This window comes from Canis lupus, chromosome 15 (assembly GCF_048164855.1).
Source record: "Canis lupus baileyi chromosome 15, mCanLup2.hap1, whole genome shotgun sequence".
Classification (NCBI taxonomy): domain Eukaryota; kingdom Metazoa; phylum Chordata; class Mammalia; order Carnivora; family Canidae; genus Canis; species Canis lupus.
The window spans coordinates 51,024,075-51,041,230 of NC_132852.1; the positions used below are offsets into that span (position 1 = coordinate 51,024,075).

The 17,156-nt window shown below is 39.8% G+C and overlaps 1 long non-coding RNA gene across 1 annotated transcript; it reads left to right on the forward strand.

The window, feature by feature from the left end:
* Positions 1–218: 218 nt before the first annotated feature.
* On the forward strand, positions 219–16,940 carry LOC140605190 (uncharacterized). The gene is made up of 3 exons (XR_012007912.1): positions 219–555; positions 951–1,028; positions 15,923–16,940. It is a non-coding gene; the product is annotated as an uncharacterized lncRNA (long non-coding RNA).
* Positions 16,941–17,156: the final 216 nt, after the last annotated feature.

Genomic DNA, 17,156 nt, shown 5'->3' on the forward strand with positions numbered 1-17,156 from the left:
TTCTTCCTCAATGAACTCAATAAACAAATGTCCCTCACAACTTTCAACTGCTTTTCTCCTGGAGAGTTTTATCCACTTGATTTACACTGCCTTGACAGAATGGTTAGCAAGACTGTCTTATCACTATGACGTGATAATGTCCCCATGCAGAATCTGAAGTCTTGCTGGAACTAAAGCTGACAGAAGCTATTGATATTTTTATACAGTTGTAGGTGAGACAACAGAGAGATGTCAACAGAAAGCGCTGACAGAGGGACAGGCTGGACTTGTTCATGCAACACAGATGAAGAGTCAAGAGTGTAGTCACTGGAACAACAAAAGCAAATAAATAAAAACAAGGAACTTAGTGGAAGTGTTATGAAAGCCAAGTAGAGAACTAACCTGAAAACGGAGGAATGCAAATAAGACCAGACTGAGAATCATAGAGCAATGTCTACAAAAGTAGAAGAATGTGGGACTGAGAAGTCGATGAATCACTAGAATCTTCAGAATTATACGAAAGTGGAGAAGATGTCCTCCCAGGAATTAAGCTTGGGACTGCGCACCTAGAAAAAGGTATTATTTGTGGATACTTTCCCCCCAGTCTCAGCCAACAATCACTAGTTTTCGTGGACTGTTGTTCCTACACGCTTGAACTCACATAGGTCATGCAGATCCAGGAAGCCTTTGGACCACAAAACAGGTGACAGGTTACAGAATGAGAGGAGGAGAGCCAGGACAGTCTCATGAATTCAATCCATCCAGTTGAAGCCCCATGCCATCCATGTCCAAACCACATCTTTCCTACTTACAATTTTTGCTTCTACGCTATGTTGTACCTATTGTTCTTGGTACCACCTTTTAAAAACCTTGTTACTGGTTCTCACCTGCTTCTCTCCTGATTTGATTCTATGGATGGTAGAACCTTGCATATCACTGACCTCTTATTCAACTTAGTCCTTACCTTGTAGTGGCTGTGGAAATCACAAATTGACAAGATGCGTTGTTTGGAACACCTTTCTGACACCTACAGAGACTGCTTGGGAGAGGTATGTCTTTGTTGTTAAAAATCCTTTATTTAACTATTTTATTTATTTGAGAGAGAGAGAGAGCACAAGTGGGGGTGTGGGAGGGGCAGAGAGCAAGGCAGCCTCCCCACTGGGCGGGGAGCCTGACGCGGGGCTTGATCCCAGGCCCCTGGGGTCATGACCTGAGCCAAAGAGAGATGCTGAACCAGCTGAACCACCTAGGCATCCCTCTTGCTAAAATGATTATAAATACAGGAATAGAGTTTTAATAGTACACCACAATCCAGATGAATACATTTTAGGCAACTGGGCTAAGAGCTCCTGTCAAATTGGATAAGAAGGTTGCCCCATAATGCACTTGAATAAGATGGACTTCTGAGTAAAATAGAAGAATACGAGTTAGGACTGGAAGAGAAGCTCTCATTCAAGAAGCTGTAGGAGCTCAGAAGCACTGGGAAGACTCAGAGAACCTTTGGGTTCTTTGCTCCCCCCACTCCATGATGTACACCAAACCTTAGTTTAAAAAATGCCATCATTCATCATTCATCTTCTTATTTTTGCTATATTACCATTTTTATGAGTTCTGGTCACCTTAATCCTATTATGGAATGCATTGGCTAGTAGGTTGTACCTGTTGGGAGAGACATTTCCCTGTAGTTAGTTAGGGTCACTGTCAACCTGAAGTTCAGCAGGCCTGAGCATTGGGGCACATTCTATGGGTCTTTGCGCAGGAACATGCCTATGAGGCCCATTTATCAAATTGTAGCACACCCACAAACGGCAGGCCCTGTGTCTAAGGAATGTGCTTTCTTATTAGATGAAAGGTACTATTTCTTGCCCTCCCCCACACCCAGAACACACTCAGTTTCCATAATAAAAGTTTGGTAAGGGCAACCGGGTGGCTCAGTGGTTTAGCGCCGCCTTCAGCCCAGGGTGCAATCCTGGAGACCTGGGACTGAGTCCCGCATCAGGCTCCCTGCGCGGAGCCTGCTTCTCCCTCTGCCTGTGTCTCTGCCTCTCTCTCTCTCTCTCTCTCTCTCTCATGAATAAATAAATAAATAATATCTTTAAAAAAAAAAGGTTTGGTAAGATGGTGTTTGGATAATACAGAAGGCATGAATGTAGTATAATACTTAGGCCATAGTCAATATACAAGACGTCCTGCCTCCTCTCTCTGAGGGATGTTTTTGTTGTCTTACTCATAAAAATGAAAAATAGATGCAGTGGATAGTGAACTGGCGCAGATATTTAAAGGAATAATTTATTCCACCAAGGGACAAAAATACCCAGCCAGGAGGCCACACTATTGTTCCTGCCTCTTAATTCCAAAATAAAATGAGACCATCACATAGTAAATCTATTTGCAATTTAAACAAACAAACAAACAAACAAACATGCATTGTAGCTCCAATACCACTATTAGTTCCACTTTGAAGGGAGAAGGTAGAGAGACCCATAGAGAGGAACATCCCAGCATTACAAGAGCAAAGAGAAACACTGGCAGTAGTCTAAAGTTGTTATTCTATTTTTGTCTAAAATAAATGCACCGGTAGGGCTCTCTGACTGAGCAGTGGTCTGAGCTGGAGCTGGGATTGCACTTGTAAAACCAGATGCTGCTGTCTTCCTCCCCTCTTCCATTTCTAGGAATTGTGTAGTAATGATGCCACAACACTCACAGGCAGTACTAGACAGTAGGGGGGGAGTTAGCTGAGTATCAGCCCTGCCTCACATGTCCCTGAGAACAACCGCAGAACAGAGGTCGTGATTACAGAGTAGAATTCAATGACAATTATTCCTGCTTATGTTATTAATTGGGAGCCCTCTACACATAACCCAGATGTGCCAAGGAGCCTGTGACTAATGTCACAGAGAGAGCCTTTCAGGATCTGCAATTTTTTCACACGTCATCCCCAGAAACTGTTAGTAACAGCAAAATCAAGTCATTTAGAACACATGGTCAGATTTTTCTCATTTCCCATCCTCTGTGCAGGGCATGCTGCAATGAATTACCTAGGGAGCACGGAAGAATAGTAAAACTATTAATCCGTACGTGCCTAGAGCGCTTTAACAGCTTACAAAACACATACATACACTTACCTCATTAGCCTTCACAACCATATGAGACAGATTACTAATATACCATTTTTACAAATAAGAGAGAGGGAGGTTTAGCAGGCACAAGTAACTTGCACTGGAGCTACAATGTATATTTTTTATTGCAAGGTCAGGGGACTATCTATGAGGAACTGAAAAACCAGCTAAAAAAAATAAAAATAAAAATAAAAACAAAAATTTAAATTTAAATTTAAATTTAAAAAAGCCACCAGCTAGCTCACAATTGGGAAGCACCCATCTATCATCAGACACGCTTTCTGAGCATCACGTTATCTTTGTGGAACACTAGCTATCCGTCCATTCCAGGCTCAGGAGCAGAGGGCACTCGGAGCATTTGATGTCTCCAAGAGCCACATTCCTCAGCACATGGTCCACAGACTGGCGCTGGTCTGCCGTTTGGAACTGGTCTGCAGTGTGATAAGTACCAAAACTGAGAGTAAGCGTTTGGAAAATTTTATGGCAATTGGACACAGTAATCTTGTGTCTGTTGAATTAAAAAAAAAAAAAAAAAAAAAAACCTGAGACTTGACTTTCAAATGTCCTTTAAAAAAAAGTTTTATTTTTCTGCTCGTTTGTGCTTATTGTATTTTACAAAAAGGGTCAGTCCACCACTGACTGTGGAGGAGAAGGATCCCTCTCCAAATTTGGCATGAGAATCATCACTGCTTTAGGGAAGGCTCACTCTGCCCTGCCTAAGGGCAAGTCTGTGTCCAAATTCAGGAGGGTGGCCTTAGCAGTCTCTGTTCCAGACTCTGTTCCACCCTGTTTAATTGATTTAGCCTGGATCCTGTCTCAGCGGTCCCTTCTCATTGTTTTCTGAAGAAATCAGAGTTTGCATCCACTCAGTAACTTTAGTTTCCTTTTAGGTCTGTTGTCTCCAGCTGGAAACGATTCCAGCCTGATAGTCTTGCTATTTAAAGCCAGAATTCACTAGTAAATTCACTGCAGAACTTCGGCCTCCAGGATATGCCAAGTGAATGGGTGCTAATGGCCACTGCTGACTGTTAAAATATTTTATTTACTGGATACATAACATTCACCACCTGAATTTTTTAATAAAAAATGTTTTGTCTTTCAAAAAAAAAAAGAAAGAAAGAAAGAAATCTGAGTTTGTATAAGCACGTCCTGTAGGGCCTGTAATAAGAGTGGTTGTGTTAGTTTTCTAACACAAATTAGCACAAATGTAGTGCCTCAAAACAACACCCATTTATTATCTCTCCGTTTCTGGAGGTCAGCAGGCTGAGCACGACATAACGGTTCTCTGCTCAACATCTCACAAGGCTGATACCAAGGTGTTGGCAGGGATGTGGGCGCCTCTGGAGTGAGAGGCACTCTTCCAAGCTTATTCTGGTTGTTGGCAGGATTTAGTTTCTTGTAGGGCTGAAGACCTTGTTTCCTTGCTGGCTGTCAACAGAGGTCACAGTTGGCTCCCAGAAGCTGCCTTCAGGTGTTCCTCATGTGGCCTTCCTCTGCCGGCAGCTCACAACATGTTTGTTTGCTTCCTTCCAAGCCAGCAGCGGGTTCCAACATTTGACTTTCTTTTAAAGGGCTCATCTGATGAGGTCAGGCCCACCCAGGATAATCTCCCTTTGGATTAACTCAAAGTCAACTGATTAGCGACCTAATCTCTGGATTGCTATCCCTTCTCTTTCACTGTTCCCACCCATGCTACAGGGGAGAGAATCGTACAGGGCATTTATACCAGGAGTGAGAATGTGGGGCTCATTTTAGAATGCTGACAACCATAATAATCAATGCATGATAAAAAGACACAAGGAGGGGATTCCTGGGTGGCTCAGCGGTTTGGTGCCTGCCTTTCGCCCAGGGCGGGATCCTGGATTCCCAGCATTGAGTCCTGCATTGGGTTCCCTGCATGGAGCCTGCTTCTCCCTCTGCCTGTGTCTCTGCCCCGTTCTCTCTCTCTCTTTCTCTATCTCTCTATCATGAATAAATACATTTAAAAAAAAAGACACAAGGAAAATGCATTGCTCTGTGAGTCTCTGCCCCTCTCTCTCTCTCTATCTCTCTATCATGAACAAATACATTAAAAAAAAAGACAAGGAAAATGCATTGCTCTATGAATGTTCTCAGTACTCTCTTCAATTAGTTTCCCTGAAAATACTTTTAATGAGAATGGGTAAGATGGCATTTATGTGGAATTATGCTGATTCCATGCTTGCCTGTGCCCTGTTTCACAGCAGGAAGAATCATCAGTCCCGAGAGGCATTTTGATCTTCAAAAACCAAAATAACAGAAACCTTTAATGCCTTCATGCGGCAAATCCAGACCCCTCAATGTTTTCTGCTATGGCCCTGCCAGATTGCTGGGAGTATGCTCATTATAGCCGGTAGTTATGAGTCTCTGGGACTGCAAAAGGAACAGAGTCCCTGGTCTTAGGATGAGGTCAGGAAAAGTCAGGCTCTGAGACTAACAAAACCAATGCACGGCACAACCATGCATGACAGTGTCTGTAACTCAGCCTGAAGTGTCGTTCTTGAGAGTTTCCCTCTGGAGCTACGACACCAAAAACCAAACACACGAGAAATGAATACAACATCAGCTGCAATCATGGAAATTGCAAGAGTTTTATCACAAGGTAATACCATGACCAGACACTTGGTTTTTCCCCCATCTTACGTATGTGTATATGTGTTTCAAGTATAGTTGACACATAGTGTTCCATTAGTTTCACGCATACAACATAATGACTTGACAGCTCTATGTGTTAAGCTGTGTCATCTATAATGACAACTTTGGAGGCTGATGAGAATGTTGAAGAAGCAATGATTGAAAATAGACATTTTCTTTCTGCTGGCTATTCTATTTAAAGACCACGAAGTCCCAAATCATTGCCCTAAAAAAAATCAATACCTGTGGTGATTACATCTGCAAGGGGAAGAAGTATCACCGGAGTTTTGATGACTGTTCAATACCATTCAATTTTGTTCATTAAGAATAGGAAGTAACATTTTTATGGTACTTCCAAGGAAAAAAAAAAAAAACTTCCATTATTTCATAGACAGAGTTTTATTTATTCTAACCTTAAAGTCCCAAAACAATCTTCTCGTTGTGATCTGTTTTTTCAAATAGATTAACCTAATTGGGGAGGGGAGAAAAAAAAAAAAAAGATGTTCTGGGCAATAATTAGAAACAAAAATTGTTAACTAAAATAAGTGAAAAGGGGGGGCACTTATTAAGGGGATAGCAAAGTAGAATTCTTAAAAGGGGATAGAACCATATCTCTTATACAAATAGAATAAACAAGTCAAAGATTTTATTTAACTGCCTCATTAAAGAGCAAAACAAGAGCTGTTAAAACTGGTTCAAAAGGGGATTCATGGGGCAGACCCGATGGCCCAGCGGTTTGGCGCCGCCTTCAGCCCAGGGCATGATCCTGGAGACCGGGGATCGAGTCCCACGATGGGCTCCCTGTGTGGAGCCTGCTTCTCCTCTGCCTGTGTCTCTGCCCCCCTCCCCCTCTCTGTGTGTGTGTGTGTGTGTGTGTGTGTGTGTGTGTGTGTCTCATGAATAAATAAATAAAATCTTTTTTTAAAAAATGAAGCAAATAGAAGAGATTAAAGATGTTTGAAAAAATAATAAATTAAAAATAAATTTAAAAAGAAGATTCAGAGTACCACATATTTAAAGTCATACAAAAAATGCTGACACAAATTTAGAAGTGTATGCAGTTACTCTTAGATGAATGGAATAAATGGAATTTTTGAAGTGAGCAACAAAATGCAGACTTCTTGTATTCTACCGAAGTCTTACCAATTTGTGAGACCCACACAGAAGGAAGGCAAATTATTTTACATTAATAGGCAGCTTTGCATGATTAAGTCAATGGGTTGGAGGTGAGGGGGGCTTCACAAAACCAAACTGTCTCCATTCTCTCGGTCTAGCTTTGCCAGTTCAGTGATCTCATCAATGTTAAAGGTTAGATTTTTCTGTTTATTGTTTGGTGTGAAAACTAGACTTAAAATTTCTCTTTAACTCCCTGACTTCATCCTATTGTAGCCCCAAATCAATGTATCTTTTCACCCAGCCTTTCCTTCCCAAAGACAGCCTTCCTGTTCCAGATTTGCTAACAGAAGGGGACACTGTGGGAACATCTTGATAATTGAGACATCGTTAGTCTAATTACTTATATCACACCCCTGCTTCACCTTCGCCCTCCCCTATTTCTTGGAGAAGCATCTGTTAAATGTCAGTAGTTAAGATGTGTCAGACAGAACCCAGAACTGCATGGCTTAGTTTGTTGGGAGGCAGCCAGAGAGGAGAAGAGGAAGAAAAATATTTCTTTCAAATTCTTTTTTCAGTTGTCAGTCCTGATTGTTTTACACAGAGAGGGAAGAGTCCAACAAAAACCTAAGGAGAGGATTTTTGCGTGCCTGTGTGAGTACGTGTGAGCATACTGTGAGTGTGTGCATGCAAAACAGAGAGAGAGAGAGAGGTTTGCTAATCAGCCAAGGGTAAGAGTATAGATATATGCGGGAAAAAGCATGACATCATTGGCATGATTTATGTGCCAGTTAATGAGTTAAAGATTTAATGGCCCTTTAAATAGGGTGGAGAGAGGAATACATATAAAACTCAGCAATACCACTTATACCCTGATGGATCAGACATTAAAATCTAGCTACTGAACTAGAGGCCAGTCATCTGTATGCCTGACACTTTGGGGAGGATATCTATTGCTCTCTGGAGATGGTCAAAATTATATATACTATCAGTGAAATGCAAAAAGCAACAATTCTCTCCTGTCCAATGGGTGTTTCACAGTCTCTATATGTGTGGAATAAGGGTACCACCAACAGTAAAACAGGGACTCTCTCCTCAGTCCCACAGAAGAATGGCTACTTCACGGAAACAACATTTCAGTATCTGTGGAGGTTTAAATCATTTGAGGAAGAAAAATATGTTTGTTCAAATATTACCACTTTATTTTGTAAATAAGGGTGTCCTCGACAATCACTAATATGTGTTTCAGTCCCATTAGATTCTCAGTTGGGCTGCCCCTAAAACCACACAATTCCATTTCAGACCTACTGTGTCAGAATATCCAGAGAAGTGGCCCATTTTAAAAATCCCACAGCTAAAAAAAATAAAAATAATAATAATAAAAATCCCACAGCTAATTTGCATCTATGCTAGTTTTCAAGAACCACTTTAAAGAAGATTCAGGTTGCCATACCTGTAAGATCAGTAGCCATAGCTAGCAAATGGACGGGCATGCTACATACATAGGATAAATGGATACATACATAGGGAAGAAAATAACTTTTGGAAAAATAGGTAATACTTAAAATAAAAATCATTAAAAAACTTTGGATAGAAACAAAGACCAAGGAAAGGAATATAAGTAACTAAGTACACATTTTAACCCTCTGTCTGAGCCTTTCATAATGTTGACTGCCACTGACCCCTATTTCTGCTCACCAGACTGAGCACACAGGACTCTGTATCTCAGTGAGGTCAGGGGCTTTGCTGTGCTCTAATATCTTCATAGTTTAGAACAATCTGGAGCACAATGTGGACTTAACAATTGTTGAATGAATGAATTCTTGGAAGAAAGAATCATGTTCTCAGAGTCAGAAGTCATTTGGCGATGCAACTGCTTGGCGTATGTACAGCCCTTTGATTTTTATGTCTTGAAGTTTTTTGCTTTTCCTTTTGTTTTTCTGATGTGAGAACCTCACTATTTCAATCACTGATTATAGCACAAATACCTTTCCTGCATCACCTATACCTTTGCTTGTAGCCAGGGCCCCATATGAGCTGTTCTGGTCCACACACTCATTCCTCTGCCTCTTAAGTCCGGTATCCCCTTGTGCTCCCTAATGGGAGAAACTTTTCATCAGGCTGATGCTCTCTGCACCAAGATCTGAATTCTGTTTTCAGGGACCAATAACAATAAGAAAAAAGTAAACTAAACTGGTTAAATGCACCTTGTTCCTGTCACCCTCCACCAAGCATACCTCTTTAATATGTTTTTTCCCCATTAGAAAGAGGTTACTTTTGGCCATGAAATCACCCACTTCCCTTCTCCAACTATAACAGGCATTAACAAAAGCCGAGCTTTTGCTTACTTCTCTGGTTTCTATGATTTACTGTTTGGCTCAGGCTTTTGGTTGAAACTGCTCTGAATTATTAAAGGGAACAATGTGTCTTCCTCTCTCTAAACATTTTACAATGTTTAATAAAACAATTACTTATTCACTTAAAGCTATGTCTATGAACTATAGCTTTATCTCACTCTGAACAGCAAATTAAGTTGCTGGTGACTCAAAATGCAAAACCCAAATATTTTTTTAGGAGAAAATATAGGTCACGATTTTTTTTTCTTTTTCTTTTTTTTTTTTTTTTTTTTTTCTTTTAGCAGAGGTTAAGAAAAATCCTTTCTAGGGCATGACACCAAAAGTAAGGAAATTGTTGAACATTCTCCTGATAAGAAATTCTACATGGAATAAAATGGCTTAAGAAACTTAGGGTGCAACTGATAAAAATGAAAGTATATGTCTTCAACATAATTTTAATAATATATATAATATACAGCTACTATTTTTTATTAATTGCAGAGTGATCTTTTAGCTTTGTATACATCATTTAATTTAATCCTCCCAATAACCCTGTACCCCTATCTTATAGATATAGGCACTAAAAAGCTCAGTGATCTTGCTCAAAGTCCCAGAGCTAGGAACTGAAGTTTGCACTAAGTTTTCATTGATTCCAAAGTCTATGTACATAACAATTATAATACTGATTTGTAAGATTATTACTATATATATATATGTAAAAATTAATACAGATAAATGATGACCAAAAAAGAATGTCCCATAGGAAACTGGATGAAGGGACACCTGGATGGCTCAGCAGTTCAGCCCCTGCCTTCAGCCCAGGGTGTGATCCTGGAGTCCGGGGATTGAGTCCCACATCGGACTTCCTGCGTGGAGCCTGCTTCTCCCTCTGCCTGTATCTCTGCCTCTCTCTCTCTCTCTCTCTCTCTGTGTGTGTGTGTGTGTCTCATGAATAAATAAAAATAAAATTTAGAAAAAAGGAAACTGGATGAAATAATAATATTGTCTCATTTTGAAAACTAAGTAATAAGATTAATCAGCTTAAGTATTTTTTTAACCAATACAGTTCTTCATAGTAATTGGAAATGATTTTATTTATATCGTCTGACTTTAAACATCAAATGTAACATAGTTTTGAGTAAAAACACGTTACAAAATAAAACTACTCTGGGGTGCCTGAGTGGCTCAGTTGGTTGAACATGCCACTCTTGATTCCAGCTCAGGTGATGATCTCAGTGTTATGAGTTCGAGTGTCAGCAGAGCATCGAGCCCCGAGTTGAGCTCTGCACTCAGCAGGGAGTCTGCTTCAAATTCTTTCTGCCCCTCTACCTCTGCCCCTCCACCACTAAAATAAATAAATAAATCTCAGAAAACCTATCTATCATCTATCTATCTATCTATCTATCTATCTATCTATCTAAAAAAATACATAGGCTCATAAATTTCAACAAATATTAGTCTGGTTGCTAAAATTTAATAAAGAGATAGATATGTGGGTACATAGGCAATGGCTTTGTCATTTTCATGGAATATTAATTTTTGGTATCTCATAAGCCAGTCCTAAGTCAGTTACTAAATACCAACTGCTACTACATCAACTAAAGCTGTTTTAAACTGCCATTGGTTTCTGCTGTGTAGCTACAGAAGAGTTGAGAATGGCAGAAGGCTCCATGGAATGAAAAAGTGAAACAAGAACTTTTTCAGATCTGCCCGATTTGTCAGGCTCCTTTGCCCTGCATCTACCATCAGTGCTTTGGAAATGACAAGAAAGAAATTATTTAACAGAAAGAAAGAAGGACAGAACCAAATTCCCTTTTAGTGTTGGATGCCTAATTACTACTTTTCCCCTTTTTTCATGTACTGGGTGTTTTCTTTTCTTTTTTTTTTTATTTTATAGAAAGTAAATGGGAGCAGGTGTTAATGTGGAGTAATGTGCAGAAACAAAGCCAAAACCATGGCTCTGGCTTTGCCTTTATTACAATTGTTTTTATTTTAATTTGCTCGCCTGCCAAGTGTTACTTGGGAAGAGCATCATTCCTCAAATAGAACTATAAAAGTCACTAGTTCTGCAGAATCCGAAGCAGTTAGGTGCTCTATAAAACAACTGTCTTTAATTCATTAGTTTCAGTTTGAAAATTTTGATGCTCAATTCTATTGATTACAATTAACATAAATAGTATCCTTAGCTACTTTGATGGCAAACGGGACACACTAGTCCTATAAGGTCTGTATTTATAAATTGAAGTGATGAAGGGTCATAGCTTGAAATGACCTAAAATCCTCATGCTAATGCATAAGTTTATATTAAGATTGTTTTCACAACTAAATAGAAGCAAACTGAGATGCTAATCTTACACCGATAAATATATTTTTAGCTTATCTGATATCTTTCTAACAGCCTAGTTATGATACTACATGATACCTGCAATCTACTTCCCCTTTTGATGCCAGCATTTGATGTTCTGATCTTTCATTTATACTGACATTTAAAAACCCTCAGTTAAACAGTCGAATACCATCTTTTATTTCATACTTGCTCTAAAATTTTATGATTCTGTGGTTTTCTTGCAAAATGGTTCTATAACTACATATGGTCCTTTGCTCAGTGAAAAGGAGGAGATAAAACTTGCAAAGTAATTTTTATCTCCCGTGAGTGCCTACATGGTACATGCTTGTCTATGATGTCTCCAGTTGCAAGATAAATGAGCAGCTATTATAGGTGTTGTATGACTTACTTAACCAGAAACATCGCCTCCATGGTGAAAAACCATCATCATTAAACCAGTATATGTTGGCTTTTAATTTTCAATATGTTGTGGTTTCCTTTCCTTCTCTAAATAAGTATTCATGTTTGCATCTAATTAGTAATTGTTTTAGATTGTTTGGCTGCTATAACAAAATTACCATAGACTGGTGGCTTAAAAACATTTCTCACAGTTCTGGAAGCTGGGATGTCCAAGATCAAGGTGTAGGCAGGTTCTGTGTTTGGTGAGATCCTCCTCCTCATTCATACTCCCATTCAGGAAGGGATTTTCCCTTTACCTCTACCCTCTACCCTCAGGACTTAATCACCTCCCAAGGGCCCCACCTCCACATACCTTCACAACACAAGTTCAGATTTATGAAATTGGAGGGAGTGCAAACATCTAGTCCATACAATATTCAAATGTTTCACACCCCATAAAACCTGGATCCTTCCTGCGCACAGTGATCACCTTCCTTTCTACTATTATGTTTGTGAGAGCCCGTGAAACAGAGTACAAGTTCACAACACGACAAAACTGAAGACACAAATCTTTTCCACTGCATTGATAGGTATGAAAAATACAATTTGTACGCAACAGCCACTAAAACATTAGAAATCATACAAGACTTCCTGACTCAATTCTGCCTCTTGTTTGTCCACTTGAATGATTATTCCAGAAAGTTAATTAGACATTTCCTTATTCCCTGACGGTTTGGTTGTTATGTTGTCCAAATGCTGTTTCCCACCTTATACAACTGAAATCTGTGTTTCAGCTGGTGAGACAGTTTCTGGACAAAAGTAAAGCAAGATGGAAGGGGAAGGTGTACAGTGTATTTTGAGGGCCCATCAAGAACATCATGAACAGCCCTCACATTGGAAAATTTCAGAGATACCATACTTGGTACTCGATTTGTTGACCAGGGAATCGAAACCTGGAGGATCCAGAGATCCATTGTATGCAAGACTGCATGAGACTCTATGTAAAATAGTGGCTATGTATTAGTGTGGGTTATTCCCCAATTGAGATGACTGAGATCCAAAACGTTCATGAGCTTCTTATGTGAAGGAAAAAAAACAGTGAGAGAGGGCAAGCTATCAAACATAGTTATAGGAGGTACAGTGCAAGGCCAAACAGTTTTGGTTGGGATCCTGGCTCTAACACTTACCAACTGAGTAATCTGAAAAGGTCACTCAACGTCTTGCAATTTTGTCATTTGTAAAACAGCAACACTAATAGTATCTACCTCGTAGGGCTTTGGGGGAGGATTGAGTGAACAAAATATATAAAGCTCTTAGAGTAATGGCTGGTGTATGGTAAATGCTATGTATTTGTTAGCTATGATGGTGATGATGGTGATGATGGTGGTGATGGTGATGATGGTGGTGACTCCTTTATCCCAACTATAAACTAAAATAGGGATTTGACTTTTTTTTTTTTTTTTTTTATGATAGTCACAGAGAGAGAGAGAGAGAGAGGCAGAGACACAGGCAGAGGGAGAAGCAGGCTCCATGCACTGGGAGCCCGATGTGGGATTCGATCCCGGGTCTCCAGGATCGCGCCCTAGGCCGAAGGCAGGCGCCAAACTGCTGCGCCACCTAGGGATCCCGGGATTTGACTTTTTGAAGAAAGAGTACAGATAAGGCATTTTGGTCCTGAAAAAAAAAAATTGTGTCTGGAAAAAAACTATAATTATTAGGTAAGGGGCTAGAAAGTTAAAACAAACCACACATGGATACTATAAAATATTAAGGTTAAAAAAAAAAAAGAATTTCAACTGAAATAAATTCAAAAAAGAACATCCTCTAAGATTTATGTGTAGCCAAGAGAAGAAGAAAAAGCAGAAAATAGTGTTTAATTCTCTGAACATTTCTTTATGTGGCTTCTGTGAAACAAGCAAGAAACCAGCAAAAGATCATCAGCTAGTTTTAAGACAATAAGCTACAAACTAATGTAGTAGAAACGAGGGGGATATGAAATAATTTCACGGACATTAAAAATACAACTGAAAAGAAGACTATTGATCTTCCACAGCAGTGATATGCCAGACAAACTTGAAAACGTTCCCCAAGGGGATCCCTGGGTGGCGCAGCAGTTTGGCGCCTGCCTTTGGCCCAGGGCGCGATCCTGGAGACCCGGGATCGAATCCCACATCGGGCTCCCGGTGCATGGAGCCTGCTTCTCCCTCTGCCTGTGTCTCTGCCTCTCTCTCTCTCTCTCTCTGTGACTATCATAAATAAATAAAAGTTAAAAAAAAAAAAAAAAAACCTTCCCCATAGGGCAGAAGGAAAAGTAAGACAAGAAAACAGTGAAGAATACAACAGATAGAAGAATAATGAAGTTACAAACTCATAGTCATTCCTGAATGAACAATGGAATAATTGGACCCGAAACCATAAGAAACAAGATGAACATTTCATTAGCTAACAATCAGACAATTAGAAACCCATGAGTGTGAAGATGATCCTCATACTGGAGACGTCAGTAAAAACACACACACAACTCTCTTCCTTGTACTTACAATAGCAAAAGAGAGATTTCTATAGGTGTTCGGATTAAAAACAAAAACTACTAAAAACAAATGTTAAAAATAGAAAAGCTGGTTATGTTCAAAGAACACAATCTGTCCGTGCTTAGAGTGTCTTCTGCAATATATGATGTCAGAAAGCCACATAGCAAATTCAGTTGCAATTTGAAGGTGGTAAAAATGTATATCTGGAAGCCCAGAAAAGTTAACAAAAAAATGTATTTTTTAAAAAAGAGGAAGAGAGAAAGAATTCAGGAAGGAACAGGGCAGCAGGTTGGCCATGCCAGATTTATCCCATTTTCATTACCATTAATCTGCATACTGGTTAATGTGCCTACAGAGTCACTGAAAATTGGCTGTAGGTTTTATTTGAGCTGCAATTTGGCATTATCGATACCTCTTCTCCCCACCCATCCCCTAATAATGTCATATGATGAAAATCAAAATATACCCTTTTTAAAGGGTTCTTGGTACGTTGACAAAGACTGAGCGTACACCTTCCCTCCAAAAAAAGAAGCCTCATCAAATTTGAAAAAACAGAAATTATGATGTCATGAGCTTTGATAACTAGATAATAAAACTAGAAATTAATACAGGATTTGAACCAAAATAACAACAAAAGCACATAGAAACTAAGATACAGTAGTCCTCCCGCAGAGTGGGCATTTCCGGGGGTCTTGGAATGTATTCCCCTAGCAGGTAAGGGGGTACTACTACCCTATTGCTAAGTAACTCTTGCAATATTTCAAAGATTCAAATACAAACTGATGATAAAATCTGCATGAGGAGAAAAAGATTCCAAACTGTCTCATTCTCAAGAGAAATGTTTCTGGCCAGCCATCAGCCTCAGCATATCCTCTCTCCTCAGGGGTTGGAGGGCTCTGGCTGGGGTGCCTTCCTTCTGTTTATGGCAGGCCAGTGATTGATTACACATCTTCATGACCTAATCAATGTGTGCTCTGAATGTGGAATGGATCCAGCAGCCAGTGGAAGAAGTGGAAAAACATGGCTATAATTATTTGGGATATGATAAGACTTAGGTAAAAGTTGTGTTTCAAATCTATAGGAATCCTATTTGGCTCTGCAAAGGGATGCCTTTTCTTCCTTTAAATTTTCAGCAGAAAGCCTAAAACTGAAAAAAAAAAAAAAAACAAAAAAACAAAACATTGTTTGCAGAAAGATCAGCAGCCAAGTTACCAGCTTTTCTCAGATGCCTCCCCAATAAAATAAGAAAATGGTCTCATTAGCAGAAAACTGTTTCATTTTTTCATTTCCATCCTTCCCTTTCAAAATGGGATGATTCCGGGCATTACTGAAAGCCAAGAAAAGCAGCACTCTGAAAGGACATGGCCAAATGTCCATGCAGCTGGGGAATAAAGTCAGGACACTGTTTGGTTGTGTTTTTCCCAAGAACTAAAGAGTAGAAAACTATGTTTGGTTGCTTTTTCCCAGGAACACTCAAGGCCAGTTGCAATGGAAGCTCAGCACTCAGCCTTGGAATGAAGACTGTTTTAATAACTGCAAGAGATGGTTGTCAAGAGAAAGGATTTGGGACATCAATCCTAGGTCCATAATGACCTTTCCTCAATCCTCAGCAAACAGATCCGATCTATTAAAAAAACAAACAAACATCCTGAGAGGAGGAAAAACAGAATGTGAAGCAGCAGCATATGGTGATTCCTACTCTACTTCCCTAGAAAGAAAGGAGGAAAGGTTGGGGGAGAGGACAACGTATAGAAAGCCAGAATTGGATTTTCGAGAAGAGAATTTGTTGCAGGCACTAAGCTTTAAGTAATTCGGATGTTTTAGTTCTAAAGGTTGACATTTCCCATAAGAACAAAGATGATCAGCTGGCTAGAGAGATCTCACAGGCAGGTGACTGACTGGTGGGTCTCCTGGGTGTCCCTCCCCTGATGTACATTAAATTCTCCGTGCTTGTTCCCTAACTCACTGTAATGTAGTAGTTTGAGTATATGCCGGTTTCCATTAGACTCAGAGGGAGGCTACCTGCCTGTTGGTTGTGCAGTGCCTGGTGACAATAACTGCTTGTTGAAATGACATGGTTATATAGATGAGAATTAATGGTCATACATATAGTCAAACTTCCACCTGACAGCAGGCATCCCCTGAGAGCTGCTAATTCAATCTGTAAAGTAGCCTCAGTGACAAAGAGCTCATTCCTTGTGAAGGCAATTCAGGTAATCTAAATCATTGGATGGTTTAATTGGGTAATTTAGATTGATAGAATACATTAAAGAAAAATCTCTTTTCTTCTATGGATTTTACCTTAATATACCCCCCCCCCCTTTTAAATCTAACCCCTACAGGGGATCTCTGGGTGGCTCAGCGGTTTAGGGCCCACCTTCAGCCCAGAGTGTCATCCTAGATCCCAGGATCGGGTCCCAATCGGGCTCCCTGCATGGAGCCTGCTTCTCCTTCTGCCTGTGTCTCTGCATCTCTCTCTCTCTCTCTCTCTCTCTGTGTCTCTCATGAATAAATAAATAAAATCTTTAAAAAAAAAAAATCTAACCCCTACTAGCATCTATCCCCTTTGTCAGTATTAGCATAAGTGATTTATAGATGCAGAAATTGAGGTTCACATAAACTAAAAACTTGCCCAAAGTCACAATACCAGGGGTGAAAGTTATTCTGGAACTTGAACTCAGTTCTCCTTGTTTCTGTCAAC